General features: G+C 34.9%; 1 long non-coding RNA gene across 1 annotated transcript in view; it reads left to right on the top strand.

Moving 5' to 3' along the window:
- The window catches only part of LOC141518307 (uncharacterized), an 84427-nt gene extending 59465 nt beyond the window's left edge, over positions 1-24962 (top strand). Inside the window, exon 3 of the long non-coding RNA XR_012477151.1 lies at positions 24874-24962. This is a non-coding gene — a long non-coding RNA (uncharacterized LOC141518307). The remainder of the gene's footprint in view (positions 1-24873) is intronic.
- The last annotated feature ends 260 nt before the right edge of the window (positions 24963-25222 follow it).

Here is a 25222-nt window from a genome sequence, read left to right as displayed (position 1 = left end):
TTCTATATTATTATATAGATACTATATATTAATTTTAAGTATTATATTTTGCATCCTCAGGCAAGTCAATCCAACAAACTATTAAGCACTTATTATCTGTCAGGATAATCCAGTTCAATTGGAATCCAATCCATTTTGAAGTAAAAACTCTCAGGGAGTATACATTTTAATGCGGAAAGACCACTCATAGAAGGGAGCTGAGAAATGTGGCTAAATAAAGCGCATAGTTGAGTCAGAAAAAAAGTCAGGAGATTAATGAAGGCATGGATATGGCTGACATGTATATTTTTCATTAAATGAAGGTTTTATGAGCACCTGACCAATTACAGGAAGGGATTGAAGGGTGGAGCGATCTGAAAGAAGCCTTATGGAGAAAGAAGTCCAGAGAATAAAGAGAAGAACTTGAGAGAAAGGAGAGGAATTTGAAAGGAAGTAGGGAGTGAACCTACTTATATTTTTCAAAGTTTCCCATGGGCTGAAAGTCTTAATAATTTGTACTCTTTGAATACATTGAATCATAGAATGTTAAAGCTGAAAGTAATCTTGTTGATCATCTACTTCTATCCATTTTATTTAAATAAATTGAGACCTAGAAAGGTTTATTTACTTGTCCAGGGTCATGCAAGTAAGGGAGTTGGGATTCATGGTCATGGTTTCTGACTAAATATTGGGTATATCAGTTTTATTCTTGATAGCTACATAACTTTGTGGGGGGCATTACCTTTTTATGCAAAAAATGGAGCAAATTAATCTAATTTATAACATCTTTCCCCACACTCAATCTTCCTCTGTGGCTAAATCAGGGAAGAATATAAGTAGGGTCCTTTTGGAACCATTTGAGTCACATAGCCATTTGAAGAAACTTTTAAATAAATTATCTTATGGTTAATTTAGTCTTACCTAAGTGAATCCTTCCATACTTCAGTGGAACTGAGATCTCATTAATATCGACACTCCACTCTTCATAACCTCTCATCTTCATGTCAAGCTCAATTAGCTAAAAGTAAGCCTGGACCAATATTTCTAGGTACAACAGGATCACAGATTTTAGAAAGGATCATAGAAGTATCTATTTCTTGTTCATTTATAAAACGAAGAAACTGAATCATAAACTATATACTTTGCCCAAGCTTGCAGAGGTAATAAGGCGCAGAGGCCAAATTTGAACCAGAGACCTCTTATACCCAAAGCTAAAGTTGTTTTCCACTCCACCACATTGTCTTGACCTTGAAGACTCTACAGGGCCTTCCTATTAACCAAATTATAACTAATGCCTACGGCTTCATCCCTAAGAAACTGATAGCATTTATATACCCTCAGGATGAAGAAACAACTGAATGTAGCATCTCATTACCAAAAGTAATTAATTAAGATAGAAACTACTGGCAAGAATGCTTCAGCTCCTCAGGAGTTACAACCAACAACTTCTTCCAATCGGTTTTCCACCCTGCTGAGAACTTTCCTAAGCACCATTCCACTCACAGAGCTAGGTGGGTTGTCATGGGAACACAGGACCTTGTCTTTACTTGCATTCTGTGCCCTCCTTTCCCACTACCATACACACAATTGTTCACCTCCTCCCCCACCTCCCAGGTATCAGAGCTATATCTTACAGCTTTTCCTCTTAGAGATATAATAGCTTGTCAACCATAAAGAACAGCTACAATTAGCTTTTGCCTGATTGGTATTGAATAGTTCATCATAGAGTGGAAAGCTAGAAAGAAGATCTTTAATGCTATATCTCCCCCCCACCCCATTTACAGATTAAGAAACCAGATTTAACTTTCCCTTTGACTTTAGTAAGGGAATTTCCCATTTATTTTTACTTCCTACTTCCTTCCTTTTTTGGAAGCCCTCTCATCCTACTTCTTTGCCTCTTCCTATTGTTAAACCCTAGACTCAAAAGACTATAGAACAATATAGCAAACATTTATTAAATTCCTACTATTTTCAATTATATTAACTTAGGTGTGAAAGGAGATAAAGCTTAGATTATGATTCTTCTAGTTGGTCTACTCATATTCTACTGGGAAGATACCAACACACATAATTATAACAAAATGCAACATTATATGCTTACAACCATTAGAGAAATGTGAAAGAAAGTTATATGTGAGTTCTGGAAGTGGGAGGGAAGGAACAAATATTTATTGATTACTCTATTAGATACTGTCTTAAATGTTTAAAAAATATTATCTTATTTAAACATTATAATATTACTACCCTGGGAGGTTGTTGTATTGTTGTTGTTCAGTTTCAGCCATTTACAGTTCTTTGGGACCCCATCTGGGATTTTCTTGGCAAAGATACTGGGTTTTCTATTTCCTTTACTAGCTTATTTTTCACATGAGGAAACTGAAACAAACAGGGTCAAATGACTTAGCCAAGTTCATACAGCTAGTAAATGGCTGAGGCCAGATTTGAATTCAGACTATGAATCTTCCTGTCTTCAGGTCAAATCTTTGGTGCACTATATAGTCACCTAGCTGTTCTGGGAGGTAAATGCAATTATTATCCCTATTTTACAATTGAGGCAGAAAGTTTAGAAAAAACTTAACCTAAAGCCACACAGTAAGTTTCTGAGGTTGAAGTTGATCTTAGACCATCAAGTGGATAACTAAAAGTCTTGTGCAGGAGGTGATATTATAAATGGACTTTAAATGGGAAGGAATTCAAAGATCAAGGAAGAGGAGTGAGGATTTTTCTGATGTTGGAAATAGCTTGAGCAAAGGCAATGATAAGAAAATACTTTCCAAATATTGGATAATTAACCATTGCCCAATTCTGCTAATCATTTCTTGCTTCCAATTTCAGCTGCCAAGTAAAACTTTCCAACATCCCACAAAGCCAGTCAAACTCCAATATGACTATGGATTACAGGGCTGAGGAGAGGAGGATTGTATGACTTGTGGAATGCACAATGAAATGAATTTCCCATAATATGGCTTGATTAAATGTCATAATATGGCTTGATTAAACTGAAACCTTTAGTTCTTTTTTCCCATTTTTTTGTTCCCGCAGTTTTTCACAAGAAGCAGTTGGGTAGAGGAAAGATCTAACTAAAAACTGGTCTCTATGTCATTTCTGTTACCCTGTTCCTCAACAACATTTTAAAGCTTAGTTAGCATTGGGTTCCCCTACAGCAAATAAGAGGAAGGCATGTCTTCTTGCTTCCATTCTCTTCTTCTGGTTTAATACTATTTTGAAAGGAACTTCAATCAATCAATAAGCATTTAATTTAATATTGCTTTATTAAAATTTTATTAATAAAGCATTTAATCAAACATCTGTTTAATAATGTGCTAAGGACTGGATATACAAAAATTCTATATCCTTGTGAATCTTACATTCTATTAGGAGAAAACATTTGAACGCATGTACAAAAATAGTAAGCTATATATATACAAGGAAAATATTAGTATTTCTTTTCTTTGGGAAGGGAGGTGTTAATGCAGGGGAAGGGAAGATGAGAAAGGGTTTCATAAAAGATGAGTCATTTGAACTGGACTTCGAAGAAGAAGATGGAGGTAAGGAGAGTGGACATTAGAGGTACCAGGACAGGAGATGGAATATCATGTGTGAGGAACAGAAAGTAGTCTGGCTTAACTGTATAATAAAGTAAAAGGGACTGATATATAATTGGTCTGGAATGGTAGTAGTTAGGCTGAGGAAACTAGATGACTCAGTGGATACAATGCTGGGCCTGGAGTAAGGAAAACCTGAGTTCAAATCTGACTTCAGATACCTCCTATGTGACTGAAAGGCCACATTTGAAAAGGAATGTGGCTGTAGGGCAGTCTAACCTCTAATAAATAGATCCCAAATCCTATGGGTACTCAGATTGGATATGCATCAAAGGGTCAGATATCAGCCACATCAAAAGTAAAACAAAGCCCCAAAACTGTAAAATGGGGCTAATAATTGGCATTATAATCAGAGATAAATTTTGTTATGGTGGTTGACATCAAACTAATCAGCAACCAAGACCTGAAACTGGTAGGAGTTCTTAGTGGGACAAAAGGGAAAATAGAGTCAAGGGGGTGGGGGGCAAAGGGCAACTTAACTTTCAGAAATAGGTCCTAAAGTCAGGGAAATCATTTGTGGATTTTTGGACTTAAAATGAGAGATGGAGCCAGTTACCCAGATCAAGGAATATATCTATATGTCCAAGAGTCCTGCAACTTCAGGAGATAGAGACAATCACTGGTCAGTAGCAGCGACTGCACTCAATCTGGGGCCTTCCAGGAAGTCTAAGATAAGCATGACCTCCTCAATCTAGTTGGGGCTTGTTAGGGTCAGAGAAATAAATGAACTTCTGGTTGATGACTGGAAAAGCAAAGGAGACTCAGACAGACCAAGGCCAGCAATGATTGTCTGCCTCTAAGAATAGAAGAAAAAAAAGATTATAGTAAAGAGCAGTAACTGTAGTGATATTTAGAATTATAGAGGGTCTCCTCACCCTATTCAGGAATATGGGAGGGAGCAATCTTGGAAATGAGGTTATAAACATTAGTAAAAGAGAAAAAAACCTCTTAATAAATTAAAAAATAAAATAAATTAAAAGAAACCCATAGCTTAAACCCAGAAGAGAAGAGAAGATCTACAATAAATAAAGCCCCAGAAAAATACAAAGACTAGTCTAGAAAGAGTCAAATGAAGAAGTAAAGTAAAAGTTAAAAAAATTAGATTGAATTTTTGGAGAAGAGCTGGGAAGGGGAAATAATATTAATAATAATAATAAACATTTATATATTATTCACTATGTAACAGACAATTTATAATAATCTCATTTAAAATTTGCAATAATCCTAAGAAGTAGGTCATACTATGATCCCCATTTTACAGATGAGGAAACTAAGGCAAACAGCTTTCAACCAAGAATAACTTATCCAGCAAAATTGAACTTATTCTTGTAGGAGAAAAATGAACTTTTGAAATAGAGGACTTTCAAACAGTCCTGATGAAAAAACTAGAGTTGAGTAGAAACTTTGGAAAAAAATCTAGGAGTCAAAAGAAACATAAAAAAGACAAAATTAGTGAATAATCATAAGGGATCAAAAATATAAATTTTTCACATTTTACTATGGGGACATGATTCATGTGTTCCCTCAGAATTCAAATCTCATTAGGAGTTATAGGAATCTAATCAGAGAAAAGGTTTGGAAGTGATTCTGTTATATTTTAAAGAAAGGAAGGAAAGAGAAATTTATTTCATATAATTAGAGACTGCAGGTACAAGTCTATTTAAGCAAAAGGGAAGAGGTAGGGGAACTGGGCGAAAATTGAAACTTTTATCTGAACTAATCAGAAGAGGGAAAACACATAGAATGATATATATATATATATATAGATATATATAGATATACATATAGATATATAGATATAGATATATAGATATATATAAACTACATTTAACTGAACAAAGAAACAGAGGAAAAGTGAGAAAAGGAGGTTAGAATAAAATGAAGAAAACATTAAGGGAGAGATTAATCCTAAGCAAAATAAATCCTAAGATTGTACAAAAATACTAGGTTTGGAGTTATTATTTATAGTTAGCAAAGAATTGGAAATGGGATTACCCACCAATTATAGAATGATGAATGAACAAATCACAAGAAATAAATGTTATGGAATACTGTTGCCCTATAAGAAATGATAAAAGAACAGTTTTAGAAAAAGATGGGAATGGTTTTATCAACTGACAGAATTAGGTAAATACAGTGATGGAGAATCATAGTTTATATAGTGTCAACATTGTAAAGGAAAACAGTTTTGAAAGACTTGAGAACTCTGATCAACTCAATGATAAAATATGATTTCAGAGAACTGACAATGAAACATACTATATACTTGGAAATAGGGAGGTAAAGCACTCTGAGAACACAGAGGAGTTTTCATTTTTTGTGGATAAGACTAATGTGGTTATTTATTTTGTATGACTATTTGCAATAGCTTTTGTTTTTCTTGATTTCTCAGTGGTTGGGGAGGTGGATAGATGTGAGAGGGAAATAATTCAAACCCGAAAATAAAGCAAACTTGAATTTTAAAAAGAAAATAGAACAAAAAATATTCTGATAAATATCTAGAGGCTTCACTGGATTGCCAAAAGGTTTCATGGCACATATAAAAAGGTCAGAGACAGCAAAATATTTCCTCTAAACTTTGTATTTTCTCCAGTGCTTAGTAGAATACAATAGGTACTTAATAAATATCGATTTAATTCTTTTTTTTTAAAGTTTAAAAAACAAAGCAAGGATGTGCATTGTTGAAGATATTTGGCAGAGTTCTAGAAATACTTGCTATTTTGAAAAGAAAAATCAATGAAGCTGAAGAAATAAGCAAAGACAAAGAATAAAAAGTCATTTTTTGCAGATGATATGACAATTTACATAGAGAACTCTAAAGTTTCATCTACAATAAATTGAAGCAATCAGCCATAGTAAAGTAACAGAATATAAAATAAATACACCAAAACATCCTTCCTGCTTTTCACCAACAAAATTCAACAGAAAGAGAAATTTTTAAAAATTATTATAAAATAACTAAAACATATGAAATGTCTATGAGTTTAATGATAGGAATAATATACATATAATTACAGATTATTCTTTATAGAAACAATAACTGTCCTGGTTGGGTCATATTAATATAATGAAAAAAAACTTTATTATTTAAACTAATTTTAGGTTTTCTGCCATATCAATAAAACTGCAAAATTATTACTTTGGGGCAGCTAGGTGGCACAGTGGATAGAGCACCGACCCTGGAGTCACGAGTACCTGAGTTCAGATCTAGCCTTAGAAATTTAATAATTATGTAGCTATGTGGCCTTGGGCAGGTCACTTAACCCCATTTGCCTTGCAAAAACCTAAAAAAATATTACTTTAAAGAACTTGACAGAATTATTTCAATATTCACCTAGAAAAACAACATGTCAAAAATCTCTAAGGAAATTAGGAAAAAAACGGGGAATGAAGGGTAATCCTGGTAGTATCAGATCTCAACCTATGCTTCAAATCAGTAATCATCAAGGCTATTTCATACTATTTATAAAAATAATATTGTTGATCTATGGAGTAGATTAGGTAAATAAGACCCAGAGGCATTGAACATAGTAGCTTACTTTTTATGAAAGCTAAAGGCACCAGTTATTAGAGGTAAAGATTCACCATCTGACAGAACTAACTTGGAAAACCGGAAAGCAGTGTGACAAAAATTAAATTTAGACCATTATCTTACTACAATAAGCTATGAATGGATAGATGACTTAGATATAAAAGATTATATAATAATTAAATTGTAGAACAGGATACATTTCACAACTGCATATAAAGAGAGAGTTCTTGACCTAACAAGAGATAGAAATGATAACAAAAGCTAAAAATGGATGACTTTAGTTCCATAAAACAGAAAAGTTTTTCACAAAAATCAATGCAGTTAAAAATAGAGGGGAAATAATTATAGAAAATTTCTCTGATAAAGGTGTGATATGCAAGGAGTTATTTTCCTAATAGATAAATAGCTGAAGAATGTGAAAAAGGAATTTTCAAAAGAAGAAATGAAAATTATTAACAATCATATCAATTGATGAATTATCAAATAAATTATGGCATGAGACTAGAACAGAACTAAAGAAAAAGGTTCAGTGGAGAATTGGAATATTTGTATGATTTGATATAGAAGAAAGTGAGCAGAATTAGGAGAATAATTTTAAAGTATATAAAAATAAAGAAATTTAGAGAAGGGAGGAGATGAGAACCTCCTGAATCTTACTCTCATCAGATTAGGCCTAAAGAAACTTATCTTACCTTTCAATTATTAAAACGGGAAAGGGGAAGGGGGAGGGAAAGATGAATTAACAGAAGGAAGAAGGGGGCAAAGGGGCAAATGGAAAGGGAAAATAAAGAGGAGGGAGGTTGGATACAAGGGGGGGAAATACACTGAAGGTGGTGATATTCAGAAACACAATACTGGGGAATATGGATAAAGTGAAAAAAAAGGGGAAATTATAAACAGATGGAAGATAAAAAGGAGGGCAATAAAGAGTTAGCATTTATAGCTTTGAATGTGAATGGGATGAACTCTCTCCTCTCAGAAAACATAAGTTAATAGCAGATTGGATTAAAAACCAGAATCCTTCTACAAAAACTAAAATACCTGTTTAGTGCCCTACCAATCAAAATTCCAAAAAATTATTTTAATGAGTTAGAAAAAGTTGTAAGTAAATTCATATGGAGAAATAAAAAGTCAAGAATTTCCAGGGATTCAGTGAAAAAAAGAAGGTGGCTTAGCCTTAGCAGATCAAAAATTATATTATGACGTCATCAAAACTATGTGGTATTGACTAATAGAGTGGTAAGTCAGTGGAATAGATTAGATGCAATACCAGGAAATGAATATGGTAATCTGCTGTTTGATAAACCCCAAAAGTCCAACTATTGGAATAAAAACTCTCTTTGATAAAACTTCTGGGAAAATTGGAAGTTAGTACAGATGAAACTTGGATTAGACCAACACCTCACACCCTATACCAAGATAAGATCAAAATGGGCACAGGATTTTGACATAAAAGCAATATTATAAGCAAACTATAAATATAAACAAAATAAGATACCAAGGAATATTTTATTTGTCAGATCTATGGAAAGGGAAGTAGTTTATGATCAAGAAAGAGATGGAAAACATCATTAAAAACAAACTAGATAATTTTTATTACATTAAATTAAAAAGCTTTTGCACAGGGGCGGCTAGGTGGCGTAGTGGATAAAGCACCAGGTCTGGAGTCAGGAGTACTTGGGTTCAAATCCGGTCACAGACACTTAATAATTACCTAGCTGTGTGGCCTTGGGCAAGCCACTTAACCATGTTTGCCTTGCAAAAAAAAAAAGCTTTTGCACAGATAAAAACCACTGTAACCAAGGTCAAAAGAAATGTAATAAATTGGAAACAATTTTTACAACTAGTATTTCTGACAAAGGACACACTTCTAAAATATACAGAGAATTGAGTCAAATTTAAAAAAAAAAGCCATTCCCCACAATGGTCAAAGGATATGCAAAGGAAATAAAAGTGATTCATAGTCATACGAAAAATTGCTCTAAATAATTACTTATTAGAGGAATGCAAATTAAAGCATCTCTGAGGTACCACCTCACACCTCTCAGACTGGCCAATATGAACAGAAAGGATAATGATCAATCTTGGAAGGGATGTGGGAAATCTGGAACACTAATACATTGTTGGTGAACTGTGAACTCATCCAGCCTTTCTGGAGAGCAATCTAGAATTATGCCCAGAGGACAACAATAATGGCCATATCCTTTGATCCATCAATACCGCTACTGGGCCTATACCCTGAAGAGATTATGAAAAAGGGTAAAAACATCACTTGTACAAAAGTATTCATAGCAGCCCCATTTGTGGTGGAAATTATTGAAAATTAAGTTAATATCCTTCAATTGGGGAATGGCTTAATAAACTGTGGTATATGTATGTTATAGACCACTATTGTTCTATTAGAAACCAGGAGGGATGAGAATTCAGAGAAGCCTGGAAGGATTTGCATGAACTGATGATGAGGGAGAAGAGCAGAACCAGAAATACATTTCACACCCTAACAGCAACATGGTGGGGGGAGCGGTGATGATCGACCTTGATGGACTTGCTCATTCCAACAGTGCAACAACCAGGGACAATTTTGAGCTATCTGTAATTGAGACTACCATCCATATCCAGAGAAAGAATTGTGGAGTTTGAACAAAGACCAAAGTATATTACCTTCAATTTATGAAAAAAAACTGTTATTATATATATATTATTATTATTTTGTGATCTCCTATACTTTATTTTTCTTCCTTAAGGATTTGATTTTTCTCTCATTGCATTCAACCTAGATCAATGTATACCATGGAAACAATGTAAAGACTAACAGAATGCCTTCTGTGGGGGGTAGGGAGAAGAAAGCAAAAATGGGGGCAAAATTGTAAAATTCAAACTTAATAAAATCTTTCTAAAGAAAGATAAACAGAATCCTTCCATATGGTATTTAACAAGAAACTCATTTGAAGCAGTGAGATACATACAGAGTAAAGATAAAAGGTTGGAGAAAAATATATTTTGCTTCAGTGAAATAAAAAAAGCAAGGGTAGCAATCCTTATCTCACACAAAACAGCTACAAAAATCAATCTCAATAAAAGAGATAAGGAAGCAAACTATATCTTCTTAAAATGTACCATAGACAATGAAGCAATTTCAAAACCAAATATATATATATATATATATATATATATATATATATATATATATATATATAAACACACACACACACACACCACATGGTATAGCATCCAAATTCTTTTTTATTTGAAAGATTTCATTTATTTTTGAATTTTTTCTTAAGGAAGAAACATAAAGTATGACATGAAGCAGAATTACATAATAAGATAACATTTTTTTTAAATTAAAGGTAATAGTCTTTGGTCTTTTTTCAAACTCCACAATTCTTTCTCAGGATATAGATAGCATTCTCTGTTGCATATGTCCCAAAATTGTTGGTATGAGCAAGTCCATTATGGTTGATCATCACTCCCATGTTGCTGTAAGGGTGTACAATGTTCTTCTGCTTTTGTTCATCTCACTTAGCATCAGTTCATGCAAATCCTTCCAGGCTTCCCTGAATTCCCATCCTTCCTGGTTTTTAACTGAACAGTAGTGTTACATGACATATGTATACCACCGTTTATTAAGCCATTCCCCAATTGTTGGACATTCACTCAATTTCCAATTTGTTACCACCACAAACAGAGCTGCTATGAATATTTTTGTACAGGTGATGTTTTTACCCTACTTGATAATCTCTTCAGGGTGTAGACCCAGTAGTAGTATTGCTGGATCAAAGGGTATACACATTTTTGTTGCCTTTTGGGCATAATTCCAAATTGCTCTTCAGAAAAGGTGGATGAGTTCAAAGCTCCACCAACAATGTATTAGTGTCGCAGATTTTCCATATCCATTTCAACATTGATCATTGTAATATGTCCTTTCTAGTCATAATGGCCAGTCTGAGAAGTGTGAGGTGGTACCTCAGAGATGTTTTAGTTTGCATTTCTCTAATGATTTAGTGATTTAGAGCAATTTTTCATATGACTATGGATCACTTTGATTTCCTCATCTGTTAATTGACTTTGCATATCCTTTGATCATTTGTCAATTGGGGAATGGCTTGTCAATTTTTTTGAAAATTCGACTCAGTTCTCTGTATATTTTAGAAATGAGTCCCTTGTCAGAAATACTAGTCATAAAAATTGGCTCCCAATTTACTACATTTCTTTTGATCTTGTTACAGTGCTTTTGTCTGTGCAAAAGCTTTATAATTTAATGTAATCAAAATTATCTAGGTTATTTTTAATGTTGTTCTCCATACCTTCCTTGGTCATAAACTGCTTCCCTTTCCATAAATCTGACAGGTAAACTATTCCTTGATCTCCTAGCTTGCTTATAATATTGGGTTTTTTTCCTAAATCCTATATCCATTTTGATCTTATCTTGGTATAGGGTGTGAGGTGTTGGTCTAATCCAAGTTTCTTCCGTACTAACTTCCAATTTTCCCAACAATTTTTTTTATTGAAGAGAGAGTTTTTATCCCAATGGCTGGACTCTTTGGGTTTATCAAACAGCAGATTACTATTATCAATTCAGGCACGTAGTCTATTCCACTGATCAACCACTCTATTTCTTAGCCAATACCAGACAGTATTGATGACTCATATTTTATAATATAATTTTAGATCTGGTCGGGCTAAGCCATCTTCTTTAGTGCTTTTTTCCATTAAATCCCTGGAGATTCTCGACTTTAAATTTTTCCATATGAATTTACTTACAACTTTTTCTAACTAATAAAAGTAATTTTTTGGAATTTTGATTGGTAGGGAAGTAAACAAGTTAATTATGGTAGAATTGTCATTCTTACTATATTTGAGAAAAATCTGATTTTATTTGTAGCATCCAAATTCTTAAAGGAGAAGCTGAATGAGTTCCAGGAAGACATAGAGAGCAAAACCTCTTGCTCTTAGATTTAGGTAAATCTAGACATAAAATAAAGAAGAATGAAGTTAAGGAGGTAATTAGAATGTTAGAAAACCTAGACATGATAGACCTTTGGAGAAAGTTGAATGGGGATAGAAAGGAATATACTTTTCCTCCTGCAGTATATGGCACTTACACAAGAATTGACCACATATTAGGGAATAAAAACCTAATAATCAAATGCAGAAAGGCAGAAATAGTGAACACATCCTTCTCAGATCATAATACAATAAAAATCACATGCAGTAACAGGCCAGGGTGAGATAGACCTAAGAGTAATTGGAAACTAAATAACCTTATTTTAAAGAATGAGTGGATCAAACAACAAATTGAAAAAAAAAAGTTGAAAAGAAAAAATTAATGATTTCTTCCTAGATAATGACAATAATGAGACAATATACCAAAACTTATGGGATACAGCCAAGGCAGTTGTCAGGGGATATATTATATCCTTAAATGCTTACATAAATAAATTAGAGAAAGAGGAAATCAAAGAGCTAAACATACAACTAAAAACAACAGAGAAAGAACAAATTAAAAACTCACAATTAAATACCAAATTAGACATTCTAAAATTTAAAGGAGAAATTAATAAAATGAAAAGCAAGAAAACTATTGAACTAATAAATAAAATCAAGAATTGGTTTTATGAAAAAAATCAATAAAATTGATAAACTTCTGGTTATTTTGATTAATAAAAAGAAAGTAGAAAACAAAACTGCCAGTATCATAAATGAAAAAGGTGAATCCATCACCAATGAGGAATAAATTAAAGTTACAATTTAGAATTATTTTGCCCAACTGTATGCTAATAAATTTGATAATCTAAGTGAAATGAATGAATATTTACAAAAATATAAGTTGCCCAGGTTAAATGAAGGGGAAATTAAATACCTAAATAACCTTAACTCAGAAAAAGAAATTCAAGAAGCCATTATTGAACTCCCTAAGGAAAAAATCTCCAGGGTCAGATGGATTCACAAGTGAATTCTAGTAAACATTTGTGGAACAATTGGTTCCAATTCTATATAAACTCTTTGGAAAAATATGTGAAGTTGGAACTCTATCTAACTCTATAACACCAAGAAAAGAATATTACAGACCTATCTCCATAATGAGATAGATGCAAAAATCTTTTTAAAAAAAAATCTTAGCAAAGCAATTAAGCAAGTTATCACTAGGATAATACACTATGACTGAGCAGGATTTATACCAGGAATGCAAAGTTGCTTCAATATTAGGAAAACTCTTAGTTTACTTAACTATATCAGTAACAAACCTATCATAAATCATATGATTATATCTATATATGCTGAAAAGTCTTTGACAAAATACAGCATCCCATCATACTAAAAACACTTAGAGAGGGTAAAAATAAATAGATTGTTCTTCAGAATGATTAGTAGTATCTATCTGAAACTCAACAAGCATTATAAGAAATGGAGATAGAGACTGGGGGCCAAGGTGGTAGAGAGAAGACAGGCACAGTTCTAAAGTCTCCTGATCTCTTCCCCATTTATCACATGAAACAAACCTCTTAAAAGAAATCCGAACCAGGAAACCCAGAAAGAAAAGCCAGGAGAGGAAAATCTACCTCAGGATTCGTCTCCCACAGCAGCCTTGACTGAGTACCGGCAGGTGAGTCTGAGCTCCCAGGAAAGATCAGCCAGACCAACAGCTGAATCGGAACCCGGAGTCTGAGGGCCCGAGAGCCGGACCTGCTGGATCAGCGGTGGGGCTGGACGAAGGGGGCTTGGGTCCGTGGGGAAGCAGAGGTGCTGGTGTTGGGGCTGTCCCCCTGGAGCTTGGGGAAGGGGCCGCGGGGAGAGGTCCCATGCAGGACAGCTGCTGACACCATCCCCAGGCCTCCTCAGGTCTGAGAAAAGCTGAGCCCACGCCTCCATTGCACTGAGGCCTCTTCTCAAACAAATGCAAATTATTTCTGCCTCAGGCCCAGATGTGTGAGCAAAAGAACCAGCCCAGCTGAGGAATCACCTCAGGCCAGGGTAAAGCCCACCATTGATTGAAGGCAAAAGGACTCAAAAGCTCCAATTCCCTCCCTCAAGCAAAGGGAGAAGGCCTTGCAACCCAGGTCACAGACACCCCAGAGAGGGCAACCAGCTCCTCCTACTGGCCAGCCTGAGAAACTGCACTCACTAAAGCCTTTAGAGATCCCAAGCCCAGGTGAACCACCCCCCCCCCCACTCAAGGTCTTAGCATAATGAAGAAGGGTCAGTGGAAAGGTGGATACATAGAAAAATTTCTGGAAGGGAAAGACCCCAACCCAGAGAGACCTGGAACCTCTGAGGAGAATACAATCTGGTCTCCAACACAGAAAGACTTCCTTGAAGAAATAAAGAAGGAGTTTAATAATCAACTGGAAAATTTGGGGGAGACAATTAATACCTTGCAAAATGAGAATAATTCTCTCAGATCCTCAAATGAGCAAATGCAAAAAGAAATTAATTCTCTCAAAACCTCAATTGGTCAAATGGAAAGCTCTTTCAAAAGTAGAATCAACCAATTGGAAAAGGTTAATGAAGAAAACTTCTCCCCCCCAAAAATTATGGAGTCTACAGAAACTAATGACTCCACGAGACAGCAAGAGTCAGTTAAACAAAATCAAAAAATAGAAAAATAGAAGCAAATGTGAAATACCTCATTAAACAAAACCACTGACCTCGAGAATAGATTGAGGAGGGGAAACCTGAAAATTATAGGACTTCCTGAAAACATTGAAGAGAAAAAAAGCCTGGACTTAATATTACAGGATTCTAGTGATGGAAAACTGCCCTGACATCATGGAATCAGAGGGCAAAGTAGTTATTGAAAGAGTACATCGATCCCCACCAGAAAAAGATCCTAAAAGGAAAACACCAAGGAATGTTGTGGCCAAACTCCAGAACTATCAGATAAAAGAGAAAATCCTGCAAGCAGCCAGAAAGAAACAATTTAAATATCAAGGAGCCACAGTAAGGATCACGTAGGACCTGGCTGCATCAACTTTAAGGGATCAAAGGGCCTGGAACGAGATATTTCGAAGAGCATGGGAGCTTGGAATGCAGCCAAGAATCTACTTCCCTGCAAAGCTGAGCCTTCTCTTCCAGGGAAAAAGATGGACATTTAACGAAATGGAAGAATTCCAAAAATTTCTGATGAAAAGACCAGAGCTAAACAGAAAATTTGGATATCAAACAGGAGGATAAAGAGACACATGAAAAGGTAAAAAAAAAAAAAGGGGGTGGCTGTAAAAGGAAAAAAATGCAATCCAGCAAGTTGAAACTGGCTATATCCCAGCAAGGGGGGAGGGGGGGGTAGAGACTCTCAGAAATCCTGAGAATCCTGACAAATGTAACTCTAACAGAGAGAATATACCTGGCCAGAAATGCTGGACATCCATGACCTATCCATGAGACTGATATCTAATGGGATGTAACTGGCTTTAACTCCACTGGGGAGAAAGACTCTAATAACTCTCAGGAATTTGGACTCTATTCAACAGAATATACTGAACTAGAAGGGACAGACACTCAGAATTTTCTATGACTTAGATAGAATGATCTAAAAAAAATACACTACCTCCCTAAAAAGGGGGACAGGAACGAGATGGGAGGTGGGAGGAGATTGAATGGGACAAATCTCATTACACTAAGAGGTACAAAAACCTATGGCAATAGAGGGGAAGAAGGGAGTAGAGGAGAAACACCTGAATCTTTTTCTCATCAGACTTGGCTTAAAGTCAACCTACACATACTCAGTTAACTTATAAAACATCTAACCTTTCAAGAAGTAAAAGGGGAAAAGGGGAGGGGGGACAGAGAAAGGGAAGGGGAGTGGAGGAAATAAGGGGAAAAAACAAAAGGAAGGAAAGGGAACAGGAAAAGGGGAAAGAAAGGGGAGGGAGCGATATAGGAGGGCAAACACACTGAAGGGGGTGGTATTCAAAAACAAAATACTGGGGAATATGGATAAAAGGGGAGAAAGGGGGAAAATACAAACAGAGGGAAGATAGCACAGAGGGCAATAACGAATTAGTAATCATAACCTTAAATGTGAATGGGATGAACTCTCCCTTAAAACGTAAGCAAATAGCAGAGTGGATTAAAAACCATAACCCTACAATATGCTGCTTACAAGAAACTCATTTGAAGCAGAGAGATACATATAGAGTAAAGGTAAAAGGTTGGAGCAAAATATATTTTGCTTCAGCTGAAGTAAAAAAATCAGGGGTAGCAATCCTTATCTCAGACAAAGCAGCAGCAAAAGTAGATAGCCTTAAAAGAGATAAGGAAGGAAACTTTATCTTCCTAAAAGGTACCATAGACAATAAAGTCATTTCAGTATTGAATAATATATGCACCCAGTGGGGCAGGTGTAAAAGCAGGAGAGGATTATAGTAATCAGCTGTTTGATAAACCCAAAGAGTCAGGCCACCAGGATAAAAACTCCCTCTTTGATAAAAACTGCTGGGATAATTGGAAGTTAGTATGGAAGAAACTTAGATTAGACCAACACCTCACACCCTTTGCCAAGAAAAGATCCAAATGGTTACAGGACACAGACATAAAAAACAATACTATAACCAAATTAGAAGATCAAGGACTAGTCTACCTGTCAGATCTATGGAAAGGGGAACAGTTTATGACTAAGGAAGAGTTGGAGAACATCACTAAAAACCAATTAGATGATTTCGATTACATTAAATTAAAAAGTTTTTGCAAAGGTAAAACCAATGTAATCAAAATCAAAAGAAAAGTAGTAAATTGGGAAACAATCTTTACAACTAATGATTCTGACAAAGGACTCATTTCTAAAATATACAGAGAACTGAGTCATATTTTTAAAACAAAAAGCCATTCCCCAATTGACAAATGGTCAAAGGATATGCAAAGGCAATTTACAGATGAGAAGATCAAAGCAATCCATAGCCATATGAAAAAAAATGCTCTAAATCATTAAGTATTAAAGAAATGCAAATTAAAGCTTCATTGAGGTACCACCTCACACCTCTCAGATTGGCCAGTATGACCAGGAAGGATAATGATCATTGTTGCAAGGGATGTGGGAAATCTAGGACACTATTACACTGTTGGTGGAGCTGTGAACTCATCCAACCCTTCTGGAGAGCTATTTGGAACTATGCCTAAAGGGCAACATAAATGTGCATACCCTTTGACCCAACAATACCACTACTGGGTCTATACCCTGAAGAGATGAGGAAAAAGAGTAAAAATATTACTTGTACAAAAATATTTATAGCAGCCCTGTTTGTGGTGGCAAAGAATTGGAAATCCAGTAAATGTTCTTCAATTGGGGAATGGTTTAGCAAACTGTGGCATATGTATGTCATGGAATACTATTGTTCTATTAGAAATCAGGAGGGATGGGATTTCAGGGAAACCTGGAGGGATTTGCATGAACTGATGCTGAGTGAAATGAGCAGAACCAGAAAAATACTGTACACCCTAACAGCAACATGGGAGTGATATTCAATCTTGAAGGACTTGCTGATTCCATCAGCACAACAATTTGGAACGATTTTTGGCTGTCTGCAAAGGAGAGTACCATCTGTATCCAGATAAGGAGCTGTGGAGTTTGAACAAAGTACAAGGACTATTCCCTTTAATTTGGAAAAAAAGCCCAGATGTCTTATTGTTTGATCTGGTTACCTCTGAGAATTCTGTTCTCTTTAAGGATATGATTTCTCTCTCATCACACCCAATTTGGATTGAGGTACAACATGGAAACAAAGTAAAGACTGACGGAGTGCTATCTGTGGGGTGGGGGTGGGGGGAGGGAAGCAAGATTGGGGGAAAACTGTAAAACTCAAATAATATCTTTAATAAAAATTAAAAAAAGCAATTAGACCCCCTAATGAATGAAAATAGAAAAGAGTCAATATACTATTACAATGTGTTTGGCACCTACACAAAAGCTGATAATATATTATTGTATAAAATCCTCACAAACAAATGCAGGAAATAGAGACATTAAATGTACCTTTCACTAACTATAATGCAATAAAATTATTTTCAATAAATAATCTTTGAGGCAAAGATTAAAAAACAAACAAACAAAAAAAGAAATGGAGATAAGCTAGAGGCATTCCCATTAAGATCAGGGGTGAAACAAGGATACCCATTATCACCACTACCATTCAATATGGTGTTAGAAATGTTAGCTTCAGCAATAAGAGAAGAAAAAGAAATTGAAGGAATTAGAATTGGGAAGGAAGAAACAAAATTCTCACTCTTTACAGATGACATGGTGATGGTATACCTAGAGAATCCCAAAAAGTCATCTAAAAAACTACTAGAAATAATTAGCAACTTTAGCATAATCACGGGATATAAAAAAAAACCCACATAAATCCTCAACATTTCTATATATGACTAGCAAGATACAACAGAAAGAGCTAGAAAGAGAAATCACATTCAAAGTAACCCCAGACAATATAAAATACCTGAGAGTCTACTTGCCAATGCAGACTCCGAAACTATGAAACAACTACAAAACACTTCTCACACAAATAAAATCAGATTTAAATAATTGGGCTCATGGATAGGCCAAGCTAATGTAATAAAAATGATAATTCTACCTAAATTGATCTACTTATTTAGACTCTACCAATCAAAATTCCAAAAAATACTTTAATGATTTAGAAAAAATTGTAAGTAAATTCATATGTAGAAATAAAAGGTCAAGAATTTCCAGGGATTTAATGAAGAAAAGTGCAAAAAAAAGGTGACTTAGCCCTACCAGATCTGAAATTATATTATAAAGCATCAATCATCAAAACTGTCTGGTATTGACTAAGAAAAAGAGTGGTGGATCAGTGGAATAGAGTAGGTGCAAAAGAGTTAGCAGGAAATGAGTATAGTAATCTGCTGTTTAATAAACCCAAAGAGTCCAGCTTCTGGGAAAAAAAAAACTCTCTCTTCAATAAATACTGTTGGGAAAATTGGAAATTAGTATGGCAGAAACTTGGATTAGACCAACATCTCACACACTATACCAAGATAAGATCAAAATGGGTACAGGATTTTGACATAAAAACAATATTATAAGCAAACTTGAATGTCAAGGGATATTTTATTTGTCAGATCTATAGAAAGGGAAGTAGTTTATAACCAAGGAAAGGATGGAGAACAAGCTAGGAGATCAAGGAATAGTTTACCTGTCAGATTTATGGAAAGGGAAGCAGTTTATGACCAAGGAAGGTATGGAGAACAACATTAAAAATAACCTAGATAATTTTGATTACATTAAATTATAAAGCTTTTGCACAGACAAAACCACTGTAACAAGATCAAAAGAAATGTAGTAAATTGGGAACCAATTTTTATGACTAGTATTTCTGACAAGGGACTCATTTCTAAAATATACAGAGAACTGAATCAAATTTTTAAAAAAAGACAAGCCATTCCCCAATTGACAAATGGTCAAAGGATATGCAAAGGCAATTAACAGATGAGGAAATCAAAGTGATCCATAGTCATGTGAAAAATTGTTCTAAATCACTAAATCATTAGAGAAATGCAAATTAAAACATCTCTGAAGTACCACCTCACACCTCCCAGACTGGCCAATATGATGAGAAATGCAAATTAAAACATCTCTGAAGTACCACCTCACACCTCTCAGACTGGCCAATATGACCAGAAAGGACAATGATCAGTGTTGGGAGGGATGTGGGAAATCTGGAACACTAATACATTGCTGGTGGAGCTGTGGACTCATCCAACCTTTCTGGAGAGCAATTATTTCTAAAAGTTAATAAAAATGTGTATACCCTTTGATACAGCCATACCACTACTGGGTCTATACTCTGAAGAGATCATGAAAAAGGGTAAAAACATCACCTGTACAAAAATATTCATAGAAGTTCTGTTTGTGGTGGTAAAGAATTGGAAATCAATTGGGGGATGGCTGAACAAATTGTGATATATGTACTTTATGGAACACTATTTATATATTAAAACCCAGGAGGGTTGGGAATTCAGAGAAGCCTGGAAGAATTTGCCTGAACTGATGCTGAGTGAGATGAGCAATACCAGAAGAACATTGTATACCCTAACAACAACATGGGGTTGATGATCAACCTTAATGAACTTGATCATTTCATCAGTGCAACAATCAGGGACAATTTTAGGGTATCTGCCATGGAAAATACCATCTTCATCCAAAGAAAGAATTGTGGTGTTTAAACAAAGACCCAACATTATTACCTTTAATTTTTTTTAAAAAAGGTGACTTATTATGTATTTTTGCTATCTCCTATATTTTTTCCCTTAATAATATAATTTCTCTCTCAACACATTCAATTTTGATCAATGTATAGTATGGAAACAACATAAAGGCTATCATATTGCCTTCTGTGGGGGGTTGGGGGGATTGGCATTGAAGGGAAAAATTGTAAAATTCAAAAACAATTAAAAAATTTAGAACTCTGATCAACACAATAGCTTATCATGATTTGAGAAGACTAATGATCGAGTCTACTTCCCATTTATTGGCAGAAAAATATTAGATAAGTAGTATGCAAAGAGATTTACAATTCTAGACATGGTAAATGTCTAGTAAATTTATTTTGCTTGGATTTATTTATTTGAAGGAAGGATTTTTATCTTGATGGTGAGGAAAATAGTGGGGCAAATTAATGTGGAGAGATAGTGACAAAAGAGAAAGGAAAAAAGAAAGAAGGAAGGAAGGAAAATGGGAAAAGAAAAGAAAAGAAAAAAAGGAAAAAGGAAAGGAAGAAAAGCAGCAATAAAACACTAAAAATACCCAGAGAAGAGAGTAGAATGTTACCACACAAACCAATTAGGATCTGTTGCTCACTCTGCTACTATCCTGATTCTATTTCTGGTCAAGGAAGGATTATTTTGGGGAAGCAGTTTGATACAATAGAAAGGGAGCTTAACTTGGAGTCACAGGATCTGGGTTTGAATCACAAATCCATCTTTTTTGCTTGTTTTATCTTAGGTAAATCACTTAATCTCTCTAGGCCCCAGTTTCCTCATTTATAAAATGAGGATGACCCCTTAGGTCCCTTCTGAATCTAAGTCTATTATACAAAAAGCAGGACATTTTCCTAGTCATTATATTTTTTTTTTTAGGTTTTTGCAAGGCAAACGGGGTTAAGTGGCTTGCCCAAGGCCACACAGCTAGGTAATTATTAAGTGTCTGAGACTGGATTTGAACCCAGGTACTACTGACTCCAAGGCTGGTGCTTTATCCACTACGCCACCTAGCCACCTAGCCGCCCCCCCCCCAGTCATTATATTAAATTTAAGTATAATATGTACTGGTAGAGAACTACTACCAGTATCTGTATGGTGTCAGCCTCAAGGGACTAGAGGATACTGATTGATGGTAGTGGAGAGGGTCTGAACATGGAAACAAGGAGCAAAATACATCTACCAAGTCTTGGTCCATTGTGTGCTGAATGACATAGGACAATAATATCTGGTAAATAATTCTGGTAAAGGTTATTCAGGGATGCAGGAACCATGAAATGGAGCGAGTAAGAAAAGAAGAGGGACAAAATGAAGAGAGTTTTTTGATGATAGAAAAATATCTCTAGAGAATACAATAAAAAGGAAGGGAAGAACTGAATTGGTATTTAGGCAGAGTATGGATAAGTTAGATGGGTTAAGAGAATGACAAGTAGTGACAGGTGAGGGTTTTTTTGCTTTTTTCTTTATGGAGGTGGTGAGTATGCACCACTGAGATTAGGATGATAGAGGTATAACCCTGAAATTTGAGTTAAGTCCTGGATTGAGTCCTGATCAGTCATGAACTGTCTCCAGTTCAATAGCCTAGACTTTGTCCTAGTCTTAGTGTGGTGGTAATACAGAGCTGAGTGTAGCTTTGGTTCAATGAACTGAGGCAAAGCATTTGTAGTCCCCATAACATCAAATTCAGGGATTGGGTGGTTGGAGGGATAGAGGAGACTAGGAGAACTTTTCATAATTCAAGAAGCCATCTTATCCAACTCTACTGCCAATGACTAACTTGATCTGGATGCTGGACAATTGCCTCTTGGTTTCTGTTTTTCCCCCATATCATCCTGCCCAGTTTCCATTAGAACAGAAAATGTTTTTGTTGGCTTCTGAATTTTCTTGGATGATTAAATTTGCCTTATGGTATTTTCCATTCTTACCTTCCTCCTCACAGATCATAGGAATTAGAACTGTAAGGGACCTTCATAATCCTTATATTTTACAGATGTGGAAATTGATCCCACTTAAAAGCATTTGAATGAGTATTTGAACTCAGATTCTCTCATTACAGGACCAGTGTTCTTCCCATTAAATAATACTGACTAATGTATATCATGATTATAATAATATTGGAACCAACTTGACCTCCAAAGTGTAGCATTCTTTACTCTGACTCCTTAGTTCTCTAATATTTTACTCATCCAATTATGAATGCTGTTATAAGGAAGCAGGAGATAAGGCAGATCCTTAAATTTCTTTAATGGTGGATAGATGGGAAATGAAAGGGAGGCAATACAGTAGGATGAAAATAACAGGTTTAAAATCAGAAGTTACAAATTGTATCCCTGTTCTGTTTTCTACCTATTAGCTGTGTGATGCTTAGCAAGTCATTTTATATTTCTAGGCCTCAGTTTCCTTATCTGTATAAGCAATGGTTTGGATTTCATGATTTCTGAAGTACTTTGCAGCTCTAAATCATATGAGCTATGACTCTGGGTACAAAGTAGACTGCAAAATATACTAAATAAAATCTAATTTAGGTGTCACTGAGTGAGGATTTAATGTTATACTTTCAACTTTTAGAGAGGGTTGATATAAGCAATTTCTATTTGAAGACTATTTCTGTATCTTTTGCAAAGCCATAGTTGAAAACATTGCCCATTGTATTACCTAATATCCAATACATCTAGTTAATAAATTCTTTCTAAAATCCAGTGCCAGGAAAAATTATTTTTTCCCCTGTAGAGCAACTTACATGAATTTTCCCCCTCAAATCACAAGCACAATATAACCTAAAGTATTGTCTTGACCTTTGAGATTATCTAGTCTTATTTCTTCATTTTGCAGTGGAGGAATTTTAAGTCTAGAAAACTGCAATTACCTGCACACTTGTAATCCTTCTTCCTAGTTTACACCTAGATCATAGTCCTGATCAACACAGCTATGAGCTAGGGGTGAGCTACTAAATAGAAATCAGAAGAGATTTATCTTTTGAGCCAAGAAGTTGAGAGTATTTAGAGTGCCCATATCAGTCAGAGTGGAGTCATATGAACAAGGGATGAGAATTCCTGAGAGATTGACTTCCTCTTTAGCAGACCCAAGTTTGAGAGTTCTTATCTATGGTCTTTTAGTCAAAGAAGGAGGATGCTAGTCTTGGTACTTGTCTTACATCAAATCTTTCCAGGCTTTTCTGAAGTTCACCCATTCATGATTTCTTATAGAACAATAGTACTTCATCATATTTATATCCCACAATTTGTTAGCCATTTCCCAATTGTCAGACATTCTCTCAATTTCTAATGCAAGACCACTATGGAAAGAGCTTGTGAAAAACTTTTTGTACTGGTGAGTCTTTCCCCCTTTTTATGATCTCTTTGAATACAGACTTAGAAGTATTATTGTTGGGTCAAAGGGTATGTAAGTTTTATTGACCTTTGGATGTAGTTCCGAATTACTCTCCAGAATGGATGGAATAGTTCACAACAATGCATTAGTGTCCCAATTTTCCTACATCTCCTCCAACATTTATCATTTTCCTGTTTGTAATATTGGCCAATCTGATAGGTATGAGGTGGTACTTCAGAGTTATTTTTAATTTGCATTTATCTAATCAATAATCATTTGGAGCATAAAAATGCTATATGACTATAAATGGTTTTAGTTTCTTTATCTGAAAATTGCCTGTTCAGATCATTTGCCATTTACTAATTATAATGACTTGTATTGTTATAAATTTGACCCAGTTTATCAAATGTTAGAAATGAATCCTTTATCAGAAAAAAATAGCTGTAAAAAATGATTCTTAACTTTCTCCATTCCTTTTCATCTTGGTTGCCTTGGGTTTTGATTGTGCAAAACCTTTTTTTAATTTAATTTAATCAAAATTATCCATTTTGTACTTTATAATATTTTCCTACTGTGTAGTCATAAACTCCCCCACTTTCCAAAGATCTGACAGATCTGGCTTATGGTATCACCTTTTATGTCTAAACCATGTGCCCATTTTGACATTATTTTGTTGTAAGTTTTTCTAGTTTCCCCAGCAATTTTTGTCAAATAGTGAGATTTTAGCCCAGAAGCTAGAGTTTTTTGGATTTTTCAAAAAGCAGATAACTACAGTCATTAATTACTTTTTAGCCAGGAGCAAACAGTTCTGATTACTGCTGTTTTATAATATAATTTTAGATCTGGTATGGGTAGACCACCTTCCTTGGCAATTTTCATTAATTCCCTTGATATTCTTGTCCCTTTGTTCCTTCTGATGAATTTTGCTACTATTTTTTTCTAACTCTATAACATGATTTTTGGTAGTTTAATTGGTACGACACTGAATAAGTAATTTAATTTGAGGAGAAAATGTCATTTTTATTACATTAATTCTGTCTACCCATGAGCAATTGACATTTTTCTAATTCTTTAGATCTGATTTTATTTGTGTGAAAAGTGTTTTGCAATTGTTTTGACAAGAGTTCTGTGTTTATCTTGGCAGGTAGACTCTCACATATTTTATGTTGTCTGCAGTTGCTTTAAATGACATTTCTCTTTTTATCTCTTTCTTTGCAGTGAACTTTAAAGGGAACTCTGAACCACAGGATAGCAATGATCCTAGGGGGCTTTGAGACCATACCAGAAATGGGATTTACCAGCTAATAAAGGAGAATTGTATTAATTACTTAAGGGTTATTAAGAATATTTTATATATATTCTCTGTTCATAGACCTCATGAGTCTGTGACTTTGTGTTTTCTTCGGGGTGTTCTGTTCTGTATCTAATAAATGAACTATTACCCTCAGGGTTTTATGGGATATGGGATACTGTGATGATTTTGTCCCCATCTGTGAAGATATAGACACAAATTGAGCTCTGAGATTTCTGAATGAGTCAAATAAAAGTAAAATCAATAATTGGAACT

Source organism: Macrotis lagotis, chromosome 1 (genome assembly GCF_037893015.1).
Source record: "Macrotis lagotis isolate mMagLag1 chromosome 1, bilby.v1.9.chrom.fasta, whole genome shotgun sequence".
Classification (NCBI taxonomy): Eukaryota; Metazoa; Chordata; class Mammalia; order Peramelemorphia; family Peramelidae; genus Macrotis; species Macrotis lagotis.
The sequence above is the reverse complement of the archived record's forward strand: the minus strand, read 5'-3'. Positions and strand labels throughout refer to the sequence as shown.